Genomic DNA, 24,818 nt, shown 5'->3' with positions numbered 1-24,818 from the left:
CTGTACACAATACTCCAGGTGTGGTCTCACCAGGGCCCTGTACAAATGCAAAAGGATTTCCTTGCTCTTGTACTCAATTCCCTTTGTAATAAAGGCCAACATTCCATTAGCCTTCTTCACTGCCTGCTGCACTTGCTCATTCACCTTCAGTGACTGATAAACAAGGATTCCTAGATCTCTTTGTATTTCTCGCTTACCTAACTCTACACCGTTCAAATAATAATCTGCCTTCCTGTTCTTACTCCCAAAGTGGATAACCTCACACTTATTCACATTAACCGTCATCTGCCAAGTATCTGCCCACTCACCCAGCCTATCCAAGTCACCCTGAATTCTCCTAACATCCTCATCACATGTCACACTGCCACCCAGCTTAGTATCATCAGCAAACTTACTGATGTTATTCTCAATGCCTTCATCTAAATCGTTGATGTAAATCGTAAACAGCTGTGGTCCCAATACCGAGCCCTGTGGCACCCCACTAGTCACCACCTGCCATTCCGAGAAACACCCATTCACCGCTACCCTTTGCTTTCTATCTGCCAACCAGTTTTCTATCCATGTCAGTATCTACCTCCCAATGCCATGAGCTCTGATTTTACCCACCAATCTCCTATGTGGGACCTTATCAAGTGCCTTCTGAAAATCAAGGTACACTACATCCACCGGATCTCCCTTGTGTAACTTCCTGGTTACATCCTCGAAAAACTCCAATAGATTAGTCAAGCATGATTTGCCCTTGGTAAATCCATGCTGGCTCAGCCCAATCCTATCACTGCTATCTAGATATGCCACTATTTCATCTTTAATAATGGACTCTAGCATCTTCCCCACTACTGATGTTAGGCTGACGGGATGATAGTTCTCTGTTTTCTCCCTCCCTCCTTTCTTAAAAAGTGGGATAACATTAGCCATTCTCCAATCCTCAGGAACTGATCCTGAATCTAAGGAACATTGGAAAATGATTACCAGTGCATCCGCAATTCCCAGAGCCACCTCCTTTAGTACCCTAGGATGCAGACCATCTGGACTTGGGGATTTGTCAGCCTTCAGTCCCATCAGTCTACTCATCACCGTTTCCTTCCTAATGTCAATCTGTTTCATTTCCTCTGTTACCCTATGTCCTTGGCCCATCCATACATCTGGGAGATTGCCATTAGGCTTTACAATTCAACTGCCAGGACTTAAGAACTTTTTTTTTTAAAGCTATTATTAATGCTTTTTGAGTTAGTGATTTAGATGCATATATTATTACTGAGTTAAGTATTGTATGTAATGAGTTTTTGCTACAACAAGTGTATGGGACATTGGAAAAAAAAATGTTGAATTTCCCCATGGGGATGAATAAAGTATCTATCTATCTATCTATCTATCTATCTATCTATCTATCTATCTATCTATCTATCTATCTATCTATCTATCTATCTATCTATCTATCTATCTATCTATCTATCTATCTATCTATCTATCTATCTATCTATCTATCTATCTTCCCTAGTGAAGACAGATCTAAAGTACTTATTAAATTCTTCTGCCATTTCTGTTTCCCATAACAATTTCACCCAATTCATTCTTCAAGGGCCCAACATTGTTCTTAACTATCTTCTTTCTCTTCACATACCTAAAAAAGCTTTTGCTATCCTTCTTTATATTCCTGGCTAGCTTGCGTTCGTACCTCATTTTTTCTCACCGTATTGCCTTTTATTTAAGTTCTGTTGTTCCTTAAAAATTTCCCAATCATCTGTCTTCCCACTCACCTTAGCTCTGTCATACTTTTTTTTAATGCAATGCAATCTCTGACTTCCTTTGTCAACCACTGTGGCCCCTTTCCCCCCTTTGAATCCTTCCTTCTCTGGGGGATGAACTGATTTTGCACCTTGTGCATTATTCCCAAGAATACCTGCCATTGCTGTTCCACTGTCTTTTCTGCTAGGATATCCGTCCATTTAACTTTGGCCAGCTCCTCCCTCATGGCTCCATAGTCTCCTTTGTTCAACTGCAACACTGACACCTCCGAGCTGCCCTTATCCTTCTCAAATTGCAGATAAAAACTTATCATATTATGATCACTACCTCCTAATGGCTCCTTTACTTCAAGATCGCTTATCAAATCCTGTTCATTACACAACACTAAATCCAGAATAGCCTTGTCCCTGGTTGGCTCTCGTACAAGCTGTTCCAAGAATGCATCCTGTAGGCACTCTACAAACTCCCTATCCTGGGGTCCAGCACCAACCTGATTCTCCCAGTTCACCTGCATGTTGAAATCCCCCATAACTACTGCGACATTACCTTTGCCACATGCCAATGTTAACTCCCTATTCAACTTGCACCCAATATCCATGCTACTGTTTGGGGGCCTGTAGACCACACCCATTAGGGTCTTTTTGCCCTTACTGTTCCTCAGTTCTATCCACACAGACTCTACTTCTCCTGATCCTATGTCCCCCCTTGCAAAGGACTGAATCTCATTCCTCACCAACAGGGCCACCCCACCCCCTCTGCCCACATTTCTGTCCCTACGATAGCACGTATACCCTTTCCCAGGTCTGATCTCCCTGCAGCCATGTCTCCGTTATCCCAACAACATCATAGTTACCCATTCACACCTGAGCTTCAAGCTCATCCGCCTTATTTATGACACTTAGTGCATTCAGATATAGAATTTTTAGCCCATTTCTCCTCTCTCTGTTTAAATCGCTGCCTATTGTGCTTAACCCAGCTCCCCGAACTCCCATCGGGCTATACGCCCCTTGAATTTTGTTGTCCTTCCTAAATTTACTTATTCTTTCTGCACATTTAACTCCATGTTCCGTCAGACCATCCCTCTGTACATGTGTCCTCCTTATCACTTGTTCCGCCTCACCTTTCTCTACTACACACTTAATATTCCGGAACCGTGTAGTCCCCACCTGTCCTTTATTCTTCATCTTGCTATCCTCTCTCGCATTCTGGATCCCTGCCCCCTGCAAATTTAGGTTAAACCCCCCCCCCCCCACCCCGAGTAGCACTAGCAAACTTTCCTGCAAGAATGTTAGTACCGCTCCAGTTCAGGTGTAAACCGTCCCGTCAGAACAGATCCCACCTTCCCTGGAACAAAGCCCAATTATCTAAAAACCTGAAGCCCTCCCTCCTGCACCATCCTCTCAGCCATGTATTAATCTGTATAATCCTTCTGTTCCTTGCCTCACTCGCACGTGGCACAGGTAGCAATCCTGAGATTGTTACCCTGGAGGTCCTGCCCTTCAGCTTCGCACCTAACTCCCTGAACTCACTACGCAGGACCCCCTCACTCATCCTACCCACGTCGTTGGTCCCTACATGGACCACAACATCTGGGTTCTTGCCCTCCCTCTCGAGAATAACCTGCACCCGATCTGAGATGTCCCGGACCCCGGCACCAGGGAGGCAACATACCATCCGAGACTCCCGATCTTCCCCACAAAATCTCCTATCTGCCCCCCTGACTGTAGAATTCCCTATCACTACTGCTCTCTTCTCTTCCCTCCTCCCCTTCCTAGTCGAGGGTCCAACCTCAGTGCCAGAGACAGGACCACTGCAACTTGTTCCTGGTAGGTCATCCCCACCAACAGTATCCAAAACGGTATACTTATTGTTGATGGGAACGGCCACAGGGGTGCTCTGCTCTCTCTGTCTGCTCCCCCTGCCTCTTGACTGTCACCCATTTGCCTACCTCCTGTCTTTTCGGTGTGACTACCTCCCGATAACTCTTACCTATCTCTGTCTCTGCCTCCCGAATGATCCGTAGTTCATCTAGCTCCTGCTCCAATTCCCTAACTCGGTCTGATAGGAGCTGCAGCTGGATGCACCTTTTGCAGGTGTGGTCATCAGGGACAACTGTGTTGACTCTGACCTCCCACATACTGCATATGGAGCACACCACTACTCTGTCTCCCCCATTACCTGATCCCAGATTAGTCAGAATAAATGAAAGAAGTACCTACCAACCTTTCCTTTTTTACCTCAGCAAGCACATACTCAGGCTCACTGATTTCCTCTCACCGAAGTCCCCTTGCGCCGAAGCCCGCTGAGCCAAAGCCCAGCACTCTACACCCGCGCCGCTGCCCGCATCGACGGTGATCATCGGGGTCTCTCTTCCCGCCATCACGGACATTTACACTACACACTGCATCCGCAAAGCAAACAGCATTATGAAGGACCCCATGCACCCCTCATACAAACTCTTCTCCCTCCTGCCATCTGGGAAAAGGCTCCGAAGCATTTGGGCTCTCACGACCAGACTATGTAACAGTTTCTTCCCCCAGGCTATCAGACTCCTCAGTACCCGAAGCCTGGACTGACACCTTGCCCTACTGTCCTGTTTACTATTTATTGTAAATGCCTGCACTCTTTTTGTGCACTTTATGCAGTCCTGTGTAGGTCTGTAGTCTAGTGTAGCTTTCACTGTTTTTTTTATTATGTAGTTCAGTCTAGTTTTTTGTACTGTGTCGTGTAAACCATGGTCCTGAAAAACGTTGTCTCATTTTTACTATGTACTGTACCAGCAGTTATGGTCGAAATGACAATAAAAGTGACTTGATTTGATAATAAACCTGATTCTGAGGTAAAACAATAACCATGCAGAATAAAGTGTAAAAGCTACTGAAAAAGTGCAGTGTGCAGGCAAGTAATGAAGTGCAAGATCATAACGAAGTAGATTGTGAAACCAAGAGTCCATCTTATTGTACTAGGTCCTTCCAAGAGTCTGATAACAGTGTGATAGAATCTGTCCTTGACCCTAGGGGTATGTTCTTTCAGGCTTTTGTATCTTCTGCCCGATAGGAGAGAGGAGAAGAGGGAATCTGGGTAGGTGGTGTCTTTGACTATCCTGGGTTCTTTACTTAGGCAGCAAGAAGTATAGACAGATTCCTGTGATGTGTCCAGAACTCTGCAACTTTTTTGTGGTCACAAGCAAAACAGATGCCATACCAAGCTTTTATGCATAAGAACAGAACACTTTTCTATGGTGCATCTCACCTGGATCCACCCATCACCCACCAGCTTTTGCTCCACCCCTTCCCTTCATCTCTTTATTCTTTCCAGTCCTGATGAAATACCTTGACCTTAATCTCTTCCTTCCACTGATGCTACCAAACCTGTTGAGCTCCCCCAGTTTTTTGCTTGTTGCTTCAGATTTCCAGCAGCAGCAGCCTCTCCTGTGTCTCCTTTGAATGCACTGGTGAATGTCAGTAATTAAGTTTTGGTGAGGTGGGTTTAGTTGTGTGGAAAGGTAGTTAGGTATATGTAGTAAGCAGTGTTTAAATAGCTCTGGTGGTTAAAGTTTATTTATGGAGATGTGATCCTGGAGTGTATAGTCCTTTAGTTTCCAAGCATTAGCTTTGATGGGCAGTTTAATGATAATTTGAAGCATAATTGTATTTAAAACAATTATTGGATATCAAAACAACATCTCTGTGAGGAGCCCGAACTGCAGACAACCTTTCTGTGGCCAGGGGGAAGCAAATGCATACTGCACTGGCGATGAATGCTGCATGTTCTTCCTGCCCCATCACACTACAAATATACTGTTATGCTTTTTTCTTTGCAAGCAATGTAGCAGGAAGATAATTGCTAATTGCATGGCGAGGAATGTGCACAGGCGGTTTCTGTATTGCTGGCTTGTTGCAGCTCGCTGCGGGATTAGAAAACAAAAGCATTACCAGTGACGGTCTTCTGCCAAAAATTCAGCCCACATGCGAGACTGCACCCTTTCAAATGTTGTTTCTATTTTGGTATGAGAGTTGAATTTTGTGTCCTCCCTGCATCTGGAGGATTGCTCCTGGTCCTAGCCATTTACAAGAGCCAAGATGCACATGCTTTTGAAGTACATGGAGATATTAAAGGAAGTTTATTCTTCCTTTGCCAAATGAATGAATGAAGTTGTGTAAGAAATGAAACTGCTATCTATAGCATCTTGCATGACCTCAGAACATCTCCAAGGGGTTTGTGACTATGACTTACTTTGAGTTCAGTGTTGTTGAACAGGTTTCCAGTGTTACATGGCAAGATCCCACAAAGAGAAATGTGAGAAGAACCAGACTGTCTGTTTTTGTGATGCTGATCAAGGGTTAAAACACTGGCTCAAGGTGCTGATGGAACCTTTGCTTTTTATGGGATCTTCTACACCATTTTAAAGAGTAGGTGTGGCATCTCTTTCAGCTATGACAGTGGAACAGCCTTTTAGAGTTATGTGGGTGGGGGTTTTTATTCTGAAATGGTAAAGAGTGGCAGGCGTGATGTGATGAAGAGGAAAGACATGTCAAACCTGATACTCTGGCTGGGACTGAACAAAGGCAGCAGGGGAAGTGGGACAGGTTCATTTAGTGAAACAAAGTGAACAGTGAGAGGAGGAGAGTGGGTCCTATAGAAAGTCTCCAAAAAGCCTCTGAGGTGGTCTGCTTGGTCTTCCAGTTCTGTTCTGATGTAGCAATCAGCTTCACTACAGTTTGAAGAGGGAGGAGGAAGCAGCCATACGTCTTGGTACATATTGATACCAATGACATAGGAAGGAAAAGCAGAGAGATCCTGATCAAAGAATTTAGAGAGCTAGGTGGAAAGCTGAAAAGCAGGATCTCCAGGGTAGTAATTTCTGGATCGCTGCCGGTGCCACATACCAGTGAGAGTAGAAACATGATGATTTGGCAAATTAATGCATGGCTGAGAAGCTGGGGCAGGGGTTCAGGTTCTTGGACCATTGGGATCTCTTCTGGGGGAGGTATGACCTGTTCAAAAGTGAGGGGTTGCACCTGAACCCGAGAGGAACCAATCTTCTCCGGGCAGGTTTGTTAGAGTGTTGGAGAGGGTTTAAACTACTCTGGCAAGGGGGTGGGAACCAGAGTGAACATACTCAGGACAGGACAGAAGGTAAAAAAGCAAAGATAGCGTTCAGTCAGTTGGGAAGGGCAGGCAGATGATAGGACATAATTGCAGCCAGAGGGGTGGAGTATCAGTGTATTAGGGATGCGGAATCAAAAAGGGTAGCAAATACAGTACTCAAAGTGTTATATCCTAATACACAGAGAATAAGAAATAAGATGGAAAGTATTGTTGCACTATTACAGATTGTCAGGTAAGATGTTGTAGCCATCACTGAATCGTAGCTGAAGGATGGTTGTAGTCGGGAAATGAATGTCCAAGGTTACATGTTGTACCAGAGGGATAGGAAGGTAGGTATAGGGAGTGGCTTTGCTGGTGAAGAATAGCATCAAATCAGTGGAAAGATGTGACATAAGATCGGAAGATGTCGAATCCTTGTGCATTAAGTTCAGAAACTGCAAGGAGAAAAGGACCCTGATAGCAGTTATATACAGGCCTCCCAACAATAGCTGGGATGTGGAGTACAGATTATAACAGGAAACAGAAAAGGCATGTCAAAAAGGCAATGTTATGATAGTAATGGGAGATTTCAACATGCAAGTTGATTGGGAAAATCAGGTTGATAATGGATCTTAAAAGAGTGAATTTGTTGAATGTATATGAGTTGGCTTTTTAGAGCAGTTTGTTGTTGAGCCTACTCGGAGATCAGCTATACTGGATTGGGTGTTATGTAATGAACTGGAGGCAATTAGGGAGCTTAAGGTAAAAGAACCCTTAAGCAGCAGTGATCACAATATGATTGCGCTCAACTTGACATTTGACGGAGAGAAAGTGAAGTCTGACATAGCTGTATTTCTGTTGAGTAAAGGAAATTACAGTGGTATGAGAGATGAGTTGGCCAAAGTAAATTGAGAAGAGATGCTGGCAGGAATGACAGCAGAGCAGCAATGGTGTGAGTTTCTGGGGGAAATGAGGAAGGTGCGGAATAGATGCATTCCAAAAGCAAAGAAATAACTCAAATGGCAAAATAACACAACCGTGGCTGACAAGGGAAGTCAAAGCTAATGTAAAAGCAAATGAAAGAGCATACAATTAAGCAAAAATTAGTGGGAAGACAGAGATTGGAAGCTTTTAAAACCCTACAGAGAGCAACTAAAAGAATCATTAGGAGGGAAAAGATGAAATATGAAAGCAAGCTAGCAAACAATATCAAAGTGGGTAGTAAAAGCTTTTTCAAGTATGTAAAAAATAAAAGAGAGATGAGAGTGGATATAGGACCACTAGAAAATGAGGCCGGAGAAATAATAATGGGGGCCAAGGAGATGGCAAATTAACTAAATAAGTATTTTGCATCAGTCTTCACTGTGGAAAACACTAGCAGTGTGCCAGATGTTGAAGGACGTGAAGGAAGAGAAGTGAGTGGAGTTACTATAATAAGGGTAAAGGTGCTCAAAAAGCTGAAAGACCTAAAGGTACATAAGTCACCCTGACCAGATAAACTGCACCCTAGGGTTCTGAAAGAAGTTGCGGTAGAGATTGTGGAGGTATTAGTAATGATCCTTGGTCCCTGGCATGGTGCCAGAGGACTGGAAAATTGCAAATATCACTCCACTCTTTAAGAAAGGAAGAAGGCAGCAGAAAGGAAATTATAGATCAGTTAGCCTGACTTCATTGTTTGGGAAGATGTTGGAGTCAATTGTTGAGGCTGAGGTTATGGAGTACTTGGAGACAGGGGATAAGATAGGACAAAGTCAGCATGGTTTCCTTAAGGGAAAATCTTGTGTGACAAACCTGTTGGAATTATTTGAGGGGATTACACATAGGATAGATAAAGGGAATGCAGTGGATGTTGTATATTTTGACTTTCAGAAGGCCTGTGACAAAGTGCCACACATGAGGCTGCTAACCAAGTTAACAGCCCATGGTATTACAGGAAAGCTACTGACATGGTTGGAGCTTTGGCTGATTGGTAGGAGGCAGAGAGTGGGAATAAAAGAATCCTTTCTGGTTGGCTGCCAGTAAGTATTGGTGTTCTGCAGGGGGTTGATTTTGGGACCACTTTGTTTAATGCTGTATATCAGTGATTTAGATGATGGAATAGATGGCTTTGTTGCCAAGTTTGCAGATGATATGAAGTTTGGTGGAGGGGCAGGTACTGTGGAGGAAACAGATAGGCTGCAGAAGGACTTAGATTAGGAAAATGGGCAAGCGATTGACAAATGAAATACAATGTTGGAAAATGCATGTTCATGCACTTTAGTAGTAGAAATAAATGTGCAGATTATTTTCTAAACGGGGAGAAAATCAAAATATCTGAGTTGCAAAGGGGCTTGAGAGTCCTTGTGTGGAACAGTCTAAAGGTTAATTTGCAGGTAGATTCAGTGGTGAGGAAGACAAATACAATGTTAGCATTCATTTCAAGAGGTCTAGAAAGCAAGAGCAAGGATGTGATGCTGAGGCTTTATAAGACACTGGTGAGCCCTCACGTTGAGTATTGTGAACAGTTTTGGGCTCCTCATCTAAGAAAAGACGTGCTGTCATTGGAGAGGGTTCAGAGGAGGTTCACAAGGATGGAAATGAACAGCTGTAAAGTTATGCGAGGTAAAGCTGCTTTTGGCAGGTAAATCTTCCTATTGTGACTGCAAAATGATCCTTTTCCCTTCGGCTCCTATTTAGGTCGGGGGCATCGAAGTTGGTGTTCATCTGAAATCCACTGGGATCAACTCGAAAACAAAAACAAATTTCTGGAGGCTCTCTGCAGGTCAAGCAGTGTCCATGAGGAAAGAAACAGTCAGGTCAGGGACTCTTTCACAGAACAGGAAAAGAATTAAAAGAAGCACATTGAGTTGATAGGTGGAGACAACAGAGAGAATGCCTGTAATAGTTCTGCACCCTGAGTTGTCAAGGTAACAATTACTTTAAATACTAACAGTCAGAGACAGAGAGGAAGAAAAAAATAAACTGAAACAAAAAAAAAGGTGTGGCCACATGTGGAGAAAAGTGGTAGTTACCAAAACCCTTTATTTATCTCTACACAGATGTGGCTTAACCTTTCTATTTTAATTTATTTTTTTCCTCTAGTTTCGATAAACTGTTCTTGACCTAAAATGTCAACTATTTCTTCCTCCACAATTGCTGTTTGACCTGCTGAGTGCTTCTACCACTTTCTGTATTTTTTCTGACATCATCTGTAATCTTTTGCTGCAATTAAAACCTAAGATAATTCAGCGTTGCAATAGAGGTGTCTTGATCTGTCTGATATGATTTTCATGAAACTGGACTTCAGGCGGTGGAAAATCCCTTGGACCATGTTGAAGAAGAGCAGGGGAATTCTGGTTCACAGCCAATATTTATCCCTCAAAATTCTGAAATTAATCATTGAGTCATTATCAGAATGCTGTTGATGGAAACTGGTTGTCTGTGAATTAGCAAATGGGTTTCCTGCAGTGTGGCGACACGAGGCTGCAGATATTGGAATGTGGAGCAAAAGACGAGCTGCTGGAGGAACTCAGTGGGTTAGACAGCATCTGCAGAAGGAAATGTCAGGTTGAGACCCTTTATCCCAGAAATATTGACTGTCCATTTTCCTCCACAGATGCAGCTTATTTTTTGCTCCATCTTCCCTGCAGAACTTCTTGGAACAACTGGAATTGGGGTTTTTTCTTGTCAGATGTGCCAAGATAACAATGAAAAGCTTGTCTTGCAAACTATATACAGATCAAATCATTACACATAGGTGAATAGAATACAGAAAGTTTTAAAGTGTAAAAGCTTCAGAGAAAATGAAGTGTAGGTAACTGATTAAAGTGCAAGATCATAACAAAGCAGATTCTGAGACCATGAATCCATCATATCGTACAAGAGGTCCATTCAAGAGTCTGATAACAGTGGACAGAAATTGCCCTTAAACCTGGTTGCATGTGCTTTTAGGCTTTTGTATCTTCTGCCCGATGGGAAAGGGGAGAAGAGAGAAAGTCCAAGCAGAGTGGAGTCATTGATTATGCTGGTTACTTTACTGAGGCAGGGAAAAGTATAGACAGAGTCCATAGAAGAGACTTCATAAATGACCATTTCCTGATTAAGTGACCTTAGTTAACGTAAGTATGAACAAAGTGTACTTGCTGGCAGGTCCTGAGGATGTTTCGGATAATTGTGAGTAAGATTGGCTTTTGATTAAATTCTCACCTTATAGCTCAGGCAAGCAACACCAAATCCCATGTAGCAGCTGTTTTCTATCTGACAGAAGCCCATTACTCTGGGAAAAAAAGTTTGATAACAATGTAAATCGCAGCAGCTCATTGTGTCACTACCACTTGATGTCAAGGTCGTCTAGCTGCTTCTTTCCCAAAGACCGACCAGAATTATTCACAAATCCTCTCAAGTTTCTCTTCAATTTCCATTTTCATTCTGAGGACATTATTTTTACAGACAGCAGCAATCAGAATCAGGTTTATTGTCACTGTATTATGTAATGTGAAATGTGTTGTTTTGTGGTAACACTACAGTACAAAGGCATAAAATAATTTTTAAAAACTATAACATAATGCAGGAAAAAGTAATAATGAAGTAGTGTTCATGGATTGTTCAGAAATCTGATGATAGAGAGAAAAAAGCTGTTTCTCAATCATTAAGTATGGGCCTTCAGGTTCCTTTTCCTCCTTGCTGATGGTATTAATGAGAAGAGGGCAAGTCCTGGATGGTGAAGGCCTTTAATCATGAATGCCATCTTTTTGTATTACAGTCTCATCACTGCTTAAGGACATCCTCAATGGTGGGCGTTGGGGGTTGTGCCAGTTATGATACTGGCTGAATCCATAATGCTCTGCAGCCGGTAGCAATCCTGTGCATTGATGTCTCCATACCAGTTGGTGATTCAACCCGTCAGAATGTTCTACACAGTACATAAATAGAAATATGCAAAAGTTTTTGGTGACATAGAGCATAGAATAGTACAGGCCCTTCAATCCATGGTATTGTGCTGACCTTTTAACCTACTCTAAGATCAATCTCACGCTCCCTCCCACATAACCCTCTATTTTTCTTTCATCCCATGAGCCTGTCTAAGAGTTTTTTAAATGTCCTTAATGTATCTGCCTCTATCACCATCCTTGTGAGTGTGTTTTATGCACTTGCCACTTTGTGTAAAGTAACACCCCCCTTATGCTTTCCTCGAATCACCTTAAAATTATGCCTTCTCATGTTAGCCATTTACACTCAAGGAAAAAGGCACTAGCTGTCTACTCTAGCTATGCTTCTCATCATCTTATACACCTCTTCTTCCTTTGCTCCAGAGAAAAGCCCCAGCTTGTTCAACCTTTTCTCATAAGACATTCTCTCTAATCCAGGCAGCATCCTGGTAAATCTCCTCTGCACCCTCTCTAATCCAGACAGCATCCTGGTGAATCTCCTCTGCACCCTCTCTAATCCAGGCAGCATCCTGGTAAATCTCCTCTGCACCCTCTCTAATCCAGACAGCATCCTGGTGAATCTCCTCTGCACCCTCTCTAATCCAGGCAGCATCCTGGTAAATCTCCTCTGCACCCTCTCTAATCCAGACAGCATCCTGGTGAATCTCCTCTGCACCCTCTCTAATCCAGGCAGCATCCTGGTAAATCTCCTCTGCACCCTCTCTAATCCAGGCAGCATCCTGGTAAATCTCCTCTGCACCCTCTCTAATCCAGGCAGCATCCTGGTGAATCTCCTCTGCACCCTCTCTAATCCAGGCAGCATCCTGGTAAATCTCCTCTGCATCCTCTCTAATCCAGACAGCATCCTGGTGAATCTCCTCTGCACCCTCTCTAATCCAGGCAACATCCTGGCAAATCTCCTCTGCATCCTCTCTAATCCAGGCAGCATCCTCGTGAATCTCCTCTGCACCCTCTCTAATCCAGGCAGCATCCTGGCAAATCTCCTCTGCTTCTTCTCTAATCCAGACAGCATCCTGGTGAATCTCCTCTGCACTCTCTCTAATCCAAGCAGCATCCTGGTGAATCTCCTCTGCACCCTCTCTAATCCAGGCGGCATCCTGGTGAATCTCCTCTGCACTCTCTCTAATCCAGACAGCATCCCGGTGAAACTCCTCTGCGCCCTCTCTAATCCAGGCAGCATCCTGGTGAATCTCCTCTGCACCCTCTCTAATCCAGGCAGCATCCTGGCAAATCTCCTCTGCACCCTTTTTAAGTTTCCACGTCCTTCCTATAAAAACATGAGCAGATCTACACACAATACTCCAAGTGTGATCTAACCAAAGTTTTGTAGAGCTGCAACTTCCCAGCTCGTGAACTTGAACTCATTCCAAGTCTTCTCAAACTCTTAGCAAAGTAGTGCCACTGATATGCCTTCTTCAGGATTGTGTTAATGTGTTGGTCCCAAGGACAGATCCTCTGAGATGTTGACACCCAGGAACCTGAAGCTGCTCACCCTTTCCACCACTAACCATTCAGTAAGGACTGGTGTGTGTTCTCCCAACTTCCCCTTCCCGAAGTCCACAATCAATTCCTTGGTCTTGCTGACGTTAAGTGCAAGGTTGTAATTGCAACACCACTTAACCAGCCAATCTGGCTTCTGTACACTTCCTCATAGCCATCCTGAAATTCTGCCTGCACTGGTGTCATTAGTAAATTTACGGATGCCTCTCAATCTGTGCCTAGTCACAGTCATAAGTGTAGAGAGAGTAGACCTGTGGGCTAAGATCACATCTTTGAGGTATGTCAATGTTGACTGTCAGCAAGGAAGAGATGTTATCGCTGATCCATACTGACTATGGCTTCCTATGAGGATTTCAAGGATCCAGTTGCGGAGGGATGTACAGAGGTCCAGGTTAGAAGCTTGATGATCAACACTGAGGGTATGATGCAGTTGAATACTGAGCTTTAATCGATAAGTAGCAGCCTGATGAATCTTTCAACAAATAGTGTTACCCACAACTAATCAGATGAAGCCCCAACTGAGCCCTAAGCTGAATTTTCAAATGGAAATCGAATGACTAATTAATGCACAGTGAGAAAGCTGAAGGTTATATTAATTTGCAACTGATCTTCCTATTATAGTAGAGCATTATTTCATCGGGATGTTGATCTCTTCCCATGTATCCTGGCCTCTGTATACATTTTTCTGGATTCATCACTGGAGGGATGGTTCATATAGTCTTGCAATTCTACAGGGCCTTTAATGACCAAAGAATATTCCAAAGCTCACTACAGCCATTGAGATATTTATGAACCAGAGTCAGTGTGAAATGTATAAACACAAGAGATTCTGCAGATGCTGTACACCTTGAGCGACACCCATAAAGTGTTGTCAGCAAGTCAGGCAGCATCTATAAGCAGTTGGAGTTTCAGGCCAAGGCCCTTCATCAGCACTGGAAGGGAAAGGGGTAGAAGACAGAAAAAGAAACTGGGGTGGGGGTGGAGTATAAGCTGGCAAGTGATAGATGAGATCAGGTGAGGGGGAAGGTGGGTGGGTGGGGGAGGGGGAGATGAAGTGAGAAGATGGGAGGGGATAGGTGTAAGAGGAAAAGGGCTATAGAAGAAGGAATCTAATAGAAGTGGACAGTGGACCATGGGAGAAAGGGAGGCAGGAGAGGAACCAGAGGAAGGTGTTGGGCAGGTGAAAGAGTGAGAAGGTAACGAGAAGGAGAGAGGGGTAGGAGTTACCAGAAGTTAGAGAAATCAGTGTTTATGCCCTCCAGCTCACTATGATGTTGGATGTTGAAGATATCCAACACTGAACACTTCCACTTTGTCTGTCACAAAAAAGCAGGATCTTCCGTTGGCTATCCATTGCAATTCAACTTCCCATTTCCATTCAGACATGGCCTCCTCTACTGCCATGATGAGGCGAGGCGAGGCTCAGGTTGGAGGAGCATATTCCATCTGGGTAGCCTCCATCTGGAATGCCTGCCTATTCCTGCTATCCAGTTTCCATCTCTGGAAGAGCCAGTCTGCAGAAGCAACTTGATCTAAGATTTGGGGGAGTGGGTCAGGGTTTGGATTGGTAGGTCCCACTAAAATATGTTATAAGGATCCATGATATAGCCTATTCTACAATTCAGCAGCAAAGTGGGAGTTAGTTTTGGTCTTTTGATCATCCTTAGACTTAAGTCACTCCACTGCTAGAGTACAAAAATCCCCAACAGAAGGTGTTCGTTAAAACTTACCTTTCCAACCAAGCTTTTTCTTATCTGGCCTAATTTCAAATTTTGTTTTAACACTTCTGTTGTAAAGCACCTCAGGATCTTTTTGTACATCAAAGAAGTAGCTGGTGTTGCTAGTGAAGAGATGTTAGTGAGGATTGTTAATACTCCAGGGGTTGAATAACTGACTTCTTTTCTCTGATGGTGAATTACTTCACACGAGCTACATTTTCCAGTTCCACAAAATGACTCATTGCTTTTTAATGTGCCAATAAAGATCAAATCCTTTATGAAAACTTTCTAGCCCAAATATCTCCACCTGGTGGAGTCAGGCTTCGTTCCCTGCATTACCACAGTGATGTCCAGGCACAGATATCAAATCCATTAGTGTTGCAGCACAGTAATCCCTTGGTTGTGTCCCACCATTATGTGTGCCTTCAGTTTGAGGTGTTATAAAGTATGTCTGTAATGGTTCATGGGGTAGATATTTATTGCAAGTGACAATTTCACTAACTTATCATTAACACATTTTTAAGATTAGTTGTATTTAATGAATGTTATAATATGAACTAATGCAACCAGGTTAAAGTGTATGTGTGATCATTGGTGGAAATTTTTGTCAGATAGATGCAGAATTAAATTATTTGGTCACTATTCAATCGGGGCTGATTTATTCTTCCTCTCAACCCCCCCACTCCCCTGCCTTATTAATGAAGAACCTATCAACCTTTGTTTTAAATATACCCAATTATTTGAGTCATCTGTGACAGATTTACTCCCTTCTGGCTAAGGAAATTCCTCCTCATCTCTGTTCTAAAGGGACGTCCTTGTATTTTGAGGTTGGCCCTCTAGTCCTAGACTCTCCCACTATAGGAAGCATCCTCTCCACGTGTACTCTATCTAGGCTTTCAATATCCAGTAGGTTTTTAAATGAATCCCACCCTCCCCCCCATTCTTCTAAATTCCAGCTTATACAGACCCACAGCTATAAAACTCTCCTCACGTGTTAATCCTTTCATTCCCAGAATCATTCCCATTAAATCTCCTCTGGACCCTCTCCAATGCCAGCACACCCTTAGATAAGGGGCCCATAACTGCTCATAACACTCCAAATTTTTCACATACAGTGGATTCCAGTTAATTGGGCTGCCACTTATTTGGGATAACTCTTAAAGAACAAAAATTAATCAAGAAAATTGTCAGGATTCTCTTTGTTTATTTGGGATACTATGCTACTTAATTGGGAGGGGAGACTGTTGCCAAATAGTTTTAAACTAGCATCAGGCATGTGCACTTGTGTGGCCGATTACGCACGACACTGTACTTAGAGCAAACAGCTTTTAAAAAGCTTCAGTTGTGTGTGCTTGTATTCAAAAGGCAGTGATTTTTGTCACTGATAGTTGGCTAGAAATAAGCAGTAAGACAATTCGGAAATGTTTTGATCACTGTGGTTTCAAGCAATTAGGCTTGAAACCACTGGTCAGAAATGGCCAGTGAAAAAGAAGCTATTACACCACTTCAACAAGTTAGGAACTATGAAGAATTTGACGCTATCAGTCATTTTGCTACAATGAAGGTGAAGATTTGGAGGATGCAGTCATCAAAGCATTGTATGAAGGCACTCCATTATCTGCACTAGGTGTCTGTGCAGATTTTGCTCATTTACAGTCAATCAAAAGAACATAGTATCATACAATGGATGACTCCTCGGTCAATAATAGTTAGGAACTAATACACAGTTTTATAGTATTGTAGTTGTAGTGGTAGTGTTCTAATTTGTTCTGTATTTCATTTAAATAAATTATTTGTTGCTTAATTTAATGGTAAGTTTGTCTTTTTATTCATTTTTAAAAACTATTTCTAAAAAACTTTGCCTAATTGGGGCAGCTGCTTAATTCGCCCAAAATGTACTGATCCCAATGTGTCCCAATTAATCCCAACCTTGCCTGTGTGTGTGTGTGTGTATTTATATTTCTTACTGTAGTATATAGTTAGTTTTTATTATTGTGTACTACACTGTACTGCTGCTGCAAAACAACAAATTTCACAACATACGCCAGTAATATTTAACTGATTCTTATTATGACCAGTGCCTTATAAAGCCTCACATTATATCCTTGCTTTTGTATGCTAGTCCTCTCAAAATAAATGCTAACATTGCACTTGCTTTCTATGAATTGCATTTGCTTTCCTTACTACCAAATCAACCTGCAAGTTAACCTTTAGGGAATTCTACAAGTCTACTTGCACCTCTGATTTCTGAATTGCCTCCACCTTTATTCCTTCTACCAATGTGCATGACCATACACTTCCCTACACAAGAATCAGAATCAGATTTAATATCACTGGCATTTAGTATGTCAGGAAATGAGTTGTTTTATGGCAGTGGTATATTAGAATACATAATTTTGAAATCTATAAATTATAATAAATACAGTACTGTACAAAAGTCTGAAGCACCCTAAATTTTAACATAAATTGTTTTAGATGTTTATTTTCTGTCTTCTGCATTAATGTGTCAGTATAAAAGAGCAAATTTTAGATTTCCAAACATACATTTTCCAAAAAATTAAACGTTATAGAGAATTTTTTGTATTTTTGTTAAAGAAAGGAACATAGTAAGTAACAGACCACTTTTCAAAGAAAAGCTTGATTATTTTGTAGGTATATAGACCAGTTCTTGATTAAACAAAGATAACAGACAGGGCACTAATGATCAATGATGTAATGAGTCGAATGAACTGAACTGATTTACTGGAACAGAAACAAGTACAGAAGGAATCAAACTGGCCAAAGGACAAACAAGCTAAAAGGTGTGAGCACAACAGATGTGACAGTTTAACATTCAGATCATTAATTCTCACACCATGGCAAGAGTGAGCATAGTAACAAGACACAAGGTGGTCATCCTGCATCAGCATGGTCTCTCCCAAACAGGAACCTTGTAGCAGACGAGAGTTTCAAGATGTGATGTCCAAGCTCTGCTGAAGAAGCACAAAGAAATGGCAAGGTTGAGGGCCAGAAATTCAGTGACCAGCCATGGAAACTGAGTGCAGTAGACAAGAGATCCATCAAGTGAATGTCCCTTCTAAATTGATAGAAGCCCAGCACTGCTATCAGCTCTGAACTCACAGAAACCACTGGAACCCAAATACACACCATTGCAGTCTGCAGAAGGCTTGTCAGAAGTGGTCTCATGGAAGAGTTGCTGCCAAAAAGCCATTCCTCTGAAGTGGAAACAATGCCAAGTAACTGACCTACACGCAGAAACATGAGGACTGAAGTGCTGAACAATGGCAGCGAGTGCTTTAGACTGACGAGTCAAAGTTTGAAATTTTTGGCTCAAACAGGAGACAGTTTGTCCATAGAAGAGGTGGAAGCACTACACAGATGAGTGTCTACAGCCAACAGTGAAGCAAAGCAGAGGTTCCTTGGAGGTTTGGGTCTGGCTTTCTGCAAATGGAGTTGGTGATTTGGTCAGAGTTAATGGAATCCTTAATGCTGTGAAGTACAAACAGATGCTCATCCATCACATGATACCATCTGAGAGGTATCTGATCGGTCCCAGCTTCATTCTGCAGTAGGATAATGACCCCAAGCACACAGCCAAGATCACTTAGAGTTATTTTCAGTGAAAAGAACAAGGAGTCCCAGAACAGAAGGTATGACCTCCATGGAGCCCTGATCCCAACATCATCGAGGCTGTCTGGGATCACCTGGAGAGACAAGCAAATGAGGCAGTCAAAGTCTGCAGAAGAACTGTAGTAGGTTCGCCAAGATGCTTGCAGCAACCTATCAGCTGATTTTCCTATAAAAACTGCACAACAGTATACTTAAGAGAATTGCATCATATAATTGCAAAAATACGTATTTTTTACACATGCCTAAGACTTTTGCTCAGTACTGTAATCTTTTCAAAAACTGAATTAAATTCTTAGTGCAAAATGAGATCAAAATAAAAAGAAAAAAATATAATGAGTGAGTGTCCATGGGATCATTATCCATTCAGAAATCTGATGGCAGAGGGAAAGAAGCTGTTCCTAAGTTGTGTGTACCCTCCTTGATGGTGGCAGTGAGGAAAGGACATGTCCTAGTGATGGGGGTCCTTTTGAGGCATCACCTTTTGAAAATATCCTGGATGCCCGTGATGGAGCTGACTGAGCTTACAGCTTTCTGCAGCTGTTAATGAGACTGTGCAGTGGCCCCTCCACACCAAAAGGTGATGCAACAAGTTAGAATCCTCTCCATGGTACCTCTGTGGAAATCTGCTAGAGTCTTTGGTGACATACCAATTCTCCTCAAGCTCCTAATGAAATAAGCCACCGTCATGCCTTCTTTATAGCTGCATCAGTTTATTGGGCTCAGGATGGATTTCAGCAATGTTGACATCCAGGGACTTGAAACTGCTCACCCTTTCCACTGCTGATCCCTCAATGAGGACAGGCGTGTGTTCCCTTGACTTTCACTTCCTGTAGTCTGCAACCAGTTTCTTGGTCTTACTGATGCATAGTTGTTGTTGCGACTCTACCCAAACAGCTGATCAATCTCAATCCTTTACGCCTCCTCGTCACCATCTGAAATTCTGCCAACAATTGTTGTGTCATCAACAAATTAATAGAAGGTGTTTGAGTTGTACCTAGCCACTCAGTCGTGAGTGCAGTGAGAGAAGAGCAGTGGGATATGCATGCATCATTGAAGTGTACAGTGTTGATTGTCAGCGTGGAGACAATCAACACTGCCACTTCTTAGCGCATTCTTCTAATCTGCCTAAGCCCTTCTACAGACTCCCTGCTTTCTCAATACTACCTGCTCCTCTCTCTATCTCTGTATCATTTGCAAACTTGGCCACAAAGCCATCAATTCTGTCAACCAGATCATTAAAGTAGCAGTCCCAACCCCAGGCACTGGGGAACACCACTAATCAACTGGTCTATTGCTTCAGTCAACCAATCTTCTGTCCATGTTTGATTAAGTTTTGATTGTTTTGTGCACACTGGGAAATAATTTTGAAAGTTTATTTTGAAGTTTGGTTCTTTAAATTTCCATTTAAGATTTTTTGAACCTATTTAAAAACTCACAAACTGCTTTTAGTGGGACATCAATGTGTTGTACTGATTTGCCAAGTTCTCCAGTTTTCCAATGTGCTCTGGTATCGACAGCATACTCTTGAATTCAGCCTGAAACACTGTCAGCTCCTCTTTGCTTTCCACCAATATAAATTCAGATCAATACTCTCCCTGCCCTCTTATTGATCTTCTGCCCAGCCTTCCTTGGCTTTTCCTCCCCACTTCTTCCTTGTTTCCAAACTTACAACAGTAACAGCACTTTAAATCTGAGGCACTCTTTGAAGAAGGTGATGTGTAAATGGAGTTCCTGTTTTACACTCTAGATGAGATGGGTCTAAGCTTTTTGTGTGTGTTTCTTACATAAGTGATGTTTAAAATCAGTGTGCAACATAATTAATGCTCTGGATGTTACAAACAAAGGATTTCAATGGGGCTCCCTGAGCTAAGAATCTCAAGGTATGACAAAGTCAATGAACCACATTTAATATCTGGGATTGGCTCCTGCTGCCGCTGTGAGATGTTGAGAGATTTCTTAGAGATGCAGGTTGAAGGGTAAAGTGTTGGCCAGGGTGCTGGTGAAGGCAGCTGGTTCAATATAGTGAAATAGATCTTTTGCTTTCATCTGAAGGGAGAGATGGGTCAAAATCAGAATACTTGGATCAATTGTGAAGAGGTCATCAACCTGTAAAGTTAACTGTTCTTGTTGTATATTGTGGGTGCTGCTTAATTGGATAAAGCAGCACCCACACTCTAAAAAAGAAAAGAGTATTTTCTGTTTTTTGTTTTGGAGCAGGGGATCCCAACCTGGAGTCCAATGACCCCTCAGTTAACGATAAGGCTCCATGGAAGAAAAAGTTTAGGACCCCCTGTTTTAGAGTATCCTCAGATGAAGGACAGGAGAGTATTCCCTTTGTTTTGCACAAGAGCATCCTTGCAGATAGTGCTGTTCAACCCTCTGGAGTGGGGCTTGAACCTTCAGGTTTCTGGCAGTCTGAATCCAAAACTGGTATCAAGCTGGTTTACTTAAAAACAGTAGAGCATAGGTCTAAGGTGAAAGTAAGGAATTCTAAAGGGGAACTATGAGAAAGTTGTTTGTAATAGAGAGATCTGGAATGCGTTGACTGGAGAGGTGGTGAAATCACATACAGTCACTATTTAAGAGGTGCTTAAACAGGCCATGTCATGCCCATTCAAGTGAATTAAAATAAGAAACACATGGTAATTGTGTCTTCTACTGTACAGCAGTCACAAAACAACAAACTTCACAATATATGTCAGCGATAATAAATTCACTAGGTCCCTAAAGATAGGAAGTCCCTTTCTTAAACTCCAGCCATGTCTCTCTCCCACATAACTGCTCTCTTGTGCTTATCCCTTTGATCCAGTGTTGGGCTTTTGATTCCAATATCTTCTTCTAGGCCAAGTGCCAGTTTTGATTTGACACTGCTCTGTGGTACCACGAGATGCTTTCTCAAGGCAAAGCTTCCAGACAAATCCAAGTTGCTGTGGGCAAGGATGAGGAACTTGGGGCTGTTTCACACAGGAGGGCCAACAGTGAAAGAGTGCTGATATATCAATAACAACAAAAGCACAGTTCAGAGTTATTGCAAGAAAATGAAAGTTTCTGTAAGGAACAATTAGAGGACTTGGTTTCAAATGACTTTTACCTAAGTTGTAATCTCCTCAACTAGCTCACTGTAATTATCTGTAATTTTTGTTTCTATGTACATTTGTGAGTTAATTTCTGTATGGAATTGATGGTTTAACCAACAGAAGCACATGTGGTGACAGCTAATCTTTCTTTCCCGGTCCCTATGTTATTCTCCACAAATTCTTGGCAGGTGATGTTCATAGATTGCTGACCCTTGCTCATGACTAGCTCCAGGAAAACAAGAAACACGTGGGGTACCCCCTAACTGAAAGAACAAAATCATGCGTTCACTTACTCAACTTCTGTGGAAAGAGAAGTAGAGTTAACAAACTGTTGGAATTGGATGATGAAATATTATTGTCTTAAGTGTTGATCTTCTAGAATAGATGCTGTCTGTGCAGAGTATTTCCAATATTTTCTTTTCCTGCAGTATTTGCTTTTGTGTAAGTATGAAGATTTAATTATTGACACAAAACTTAATCTGTGCTAGGACCAGCTACGGCACAACCCATCTTTGAAAATGTCAAACCATCTGTGTTCCGTCTTTACAGAATTATCATTGAGAACCTTGTTTTGCAGAAACTGTGCACTGTGAGATATTAGAGTGGTCCCTCAGCTCCCCCTCATGGACATAATTTGTATTACTCATTATTAATTGCAATACCTACTCCTAGTCTCCTGACTTAAACTGTGTTACATCTCTGTAAGTGCTGGCCAGCCTATTGTCATTTACCTCCGATGTATTCTGCACTTTGCAGCTTCTTTGCTCCACCCTAACAGATCTGATGACTTTGATTTCTTCCCCTCTCTGCTCTTGTCCCTCACTTTAAATCAGTAATTTTTCAATCTTGTCTTTAATTATTTTAGATAGTACCTATTTATTTCTGTATGAGTAATTAATTCACTTATCTTTTTACAAATGCTCTGTGCATTTTGATAAAGATCCTCAATTTTGTCTAGACCAGCGGCAGCTCAAATTGGAGGTACATGTTGTCTCCCAACAGTGTGCCAGGAACCTGTATGTCACACACATGCTGCCGTATCACTTCTCTTTTCTCCAACTTCTTCAATTTCTCTTCACCAGAACCTTTCCCATTCCATTCCCCCCCCCCCACCTCCCTCAGTACACCACACATACTCAGTGTATTGACTATCTGCAGCCCCATTTATTCAACTGTCTGGATAGTCATAATACAGTTCATGTGGAGACCCTCCAAATGAACAGCTCCTTCCTTCCCCAATATTGCTGTTAGAGTCCAAAGAAATAGAAACTCATATCTCCTCTGCAGGTCTTTGAGGCGACATTTAGTTTGTGATCTTAATTAGCCTTTTCCAGTTTACACATGGCTCGGGTGGTTATCCAAAGAGTATCACCTTTGTGATTCTGTTTTGGATTTGGATACAGGTTGCTCATATCCTGTGGGGAAAAAACCATCTCCTTTGTTCCTAATAATTAGATTTCTCCCTTCTCATACCAACTTCCTGCCCAATCCTTAATCCCAGCACTTGACAGGCAGCACTGTTTTTGGACGTACAAAAAAGCTGGATGAACTCAGCAGGTCAGGCAGCATCCGTTGAAAGAAGCAGTCAACGGATGCTGCCCGACCTGCTGAGTTCATCCAGCCTTTTTGTACGTCTTGATTTGACCACACCATCTGCAGTGTACTTTGTGAACACTGTTTTTGGGACTTACACTTAAGTCTGTGCTGACTATAAAGTAGCTATCCTTACTAATCCCATTTTCTACATGGTGCAGACAACAGCAGTTGTACTAGTCTTATCTACAGTTAGTAACTTCTTAAAAAATCTATCATAACAGATAAAACCTCAGTTTAACAAAACCATGTATATTATCCTTGATTATTCTTCACCTTTCCAGGTATAAAGTAATTGCCACTTCCCCCCAAATGAGCTCTACTCTCTCCTGAGTTAGCCTGTTGTAGATTTGCTCCTGCCGTTTGTAATTTCAGTTGTTATCCACAAAGGCCACAAGAGTCCTATATCTATTGGACAAGTGAAAAGGCTGAGGGTTTTTCAGTCTCCATGCCTGTCTCACTCAGTCATACCCTCCTGTCCCCACTGACTGGTCAGTTCTACAGTTCTAAGGGTTGTGACCTCTCCTGGATAACTTTCCTCCTCTCTGATGCATCATAGTGTTGAAATCTTGGACTCCAACATATCACCTGATCTGCAGATACTTACTGCATATTTGTAGCCATGGATCCATCCACCAATGGTTTCCATCAACTCCCACCAAGTACTGGTGCAGTACCTCACCTCCCCAAACATGCACGTCTTAAACCTATTTATTTATTTAAATTAGTTTATTTAATTAAGTCATATCACATTTAATCTCACAGAAGCTACTTACCTTACTGAGCAATGCATACAATGTGCTGGTGAAGCTCAACAGGTCAGGCAACATCTATGGATGGGAATAGACAGTCGGTGTTTTATCCCCATCCATGGATGCTGCCTGACCTGCTGAACTGCTCCAGCTCATTGTGTGTATTCTCTAGATTTCCAGCATCTGCATTACCTCTTGTGTCACCTGTCTTACTGAAGTCCTGCAGAAACAGTGCACTCAGAAAGTGCTGTGCTGCAGACATACTGGGGGATGGCAGCCTCAAAGGGGAAGACAGCAGTGCTTCAAATACAAATTGGAGTGAAGTCAGGGAGGCATGGTGGCTTTTTACAAGTTTAGCAGAAAAAAAATATCAGGGGAGACTGAAATGGGTCTTGCAGATGCAGTGAATGTGGATGGAGTTAGAAATACATCTAGAGACACCATTGGTCAGTAGAAGCAGGGAGAAGGGTGAAAGGTTTACTTAGCAGGAAAAGGGGATGGAACATAAGCAAGTGAAATGAATAATCACAAATTAACTAAATCTGAAAATGATAGTGAAAGGGACTGAGTAAAGGAGGCTGTTAAGAAGAATAACGAAACCAAGCTTATCTTTGTTCTTTGGTATTGTTTGAAAGTATTGTGTGATTTTGGCAGGTGAGTAAAGATCTATAGCTTTAAGATAGTTGATCATCTAATGATAGATAAACTAGTTGAGCAACAGATACACATATCTTGAACTCACGACTTAATCAAATATTTATCTGATTCCTTCTTAAATAACTG

The 24,818-nt window shown here is 42.2% G+C and overlaps 1 protein-coding gene across 1 annotated transcript in view; it reads left to right on the top strand.

The window, feature by feature from the left end:
* Positions 1-24,818, top strand: part of LOC140714804 (protein kinase C alpha type) — a 355,866-nt gene that overhangs the window by 225,063 nt on the left and 105,985 nt on the right. The gene's annotated exons all lie outside the window — the stretch shown is intronic.

The sequence above is a fragment of the Hemitrygon akajei genome, chromosome 22 (assembly GCF_048418815.1).
Source record: "Hemitrygon akajei chromosome 22, sHemAka1.3, whole genome shotgun sequence".
Taxonomy (NCBI): domain Eukaryota; kingdom Metazoa; phylum Chordata; class Chondrichthyes; order Myliobatiformes; family Dasyatidae; genus Hemitrygon; species Hemitrygon akajei.
The sequence above is the reverse complement of the archived record's forward strand: the minus strand, read 5'-3'. Positions and strand labels throughout refer to the sequence as shown.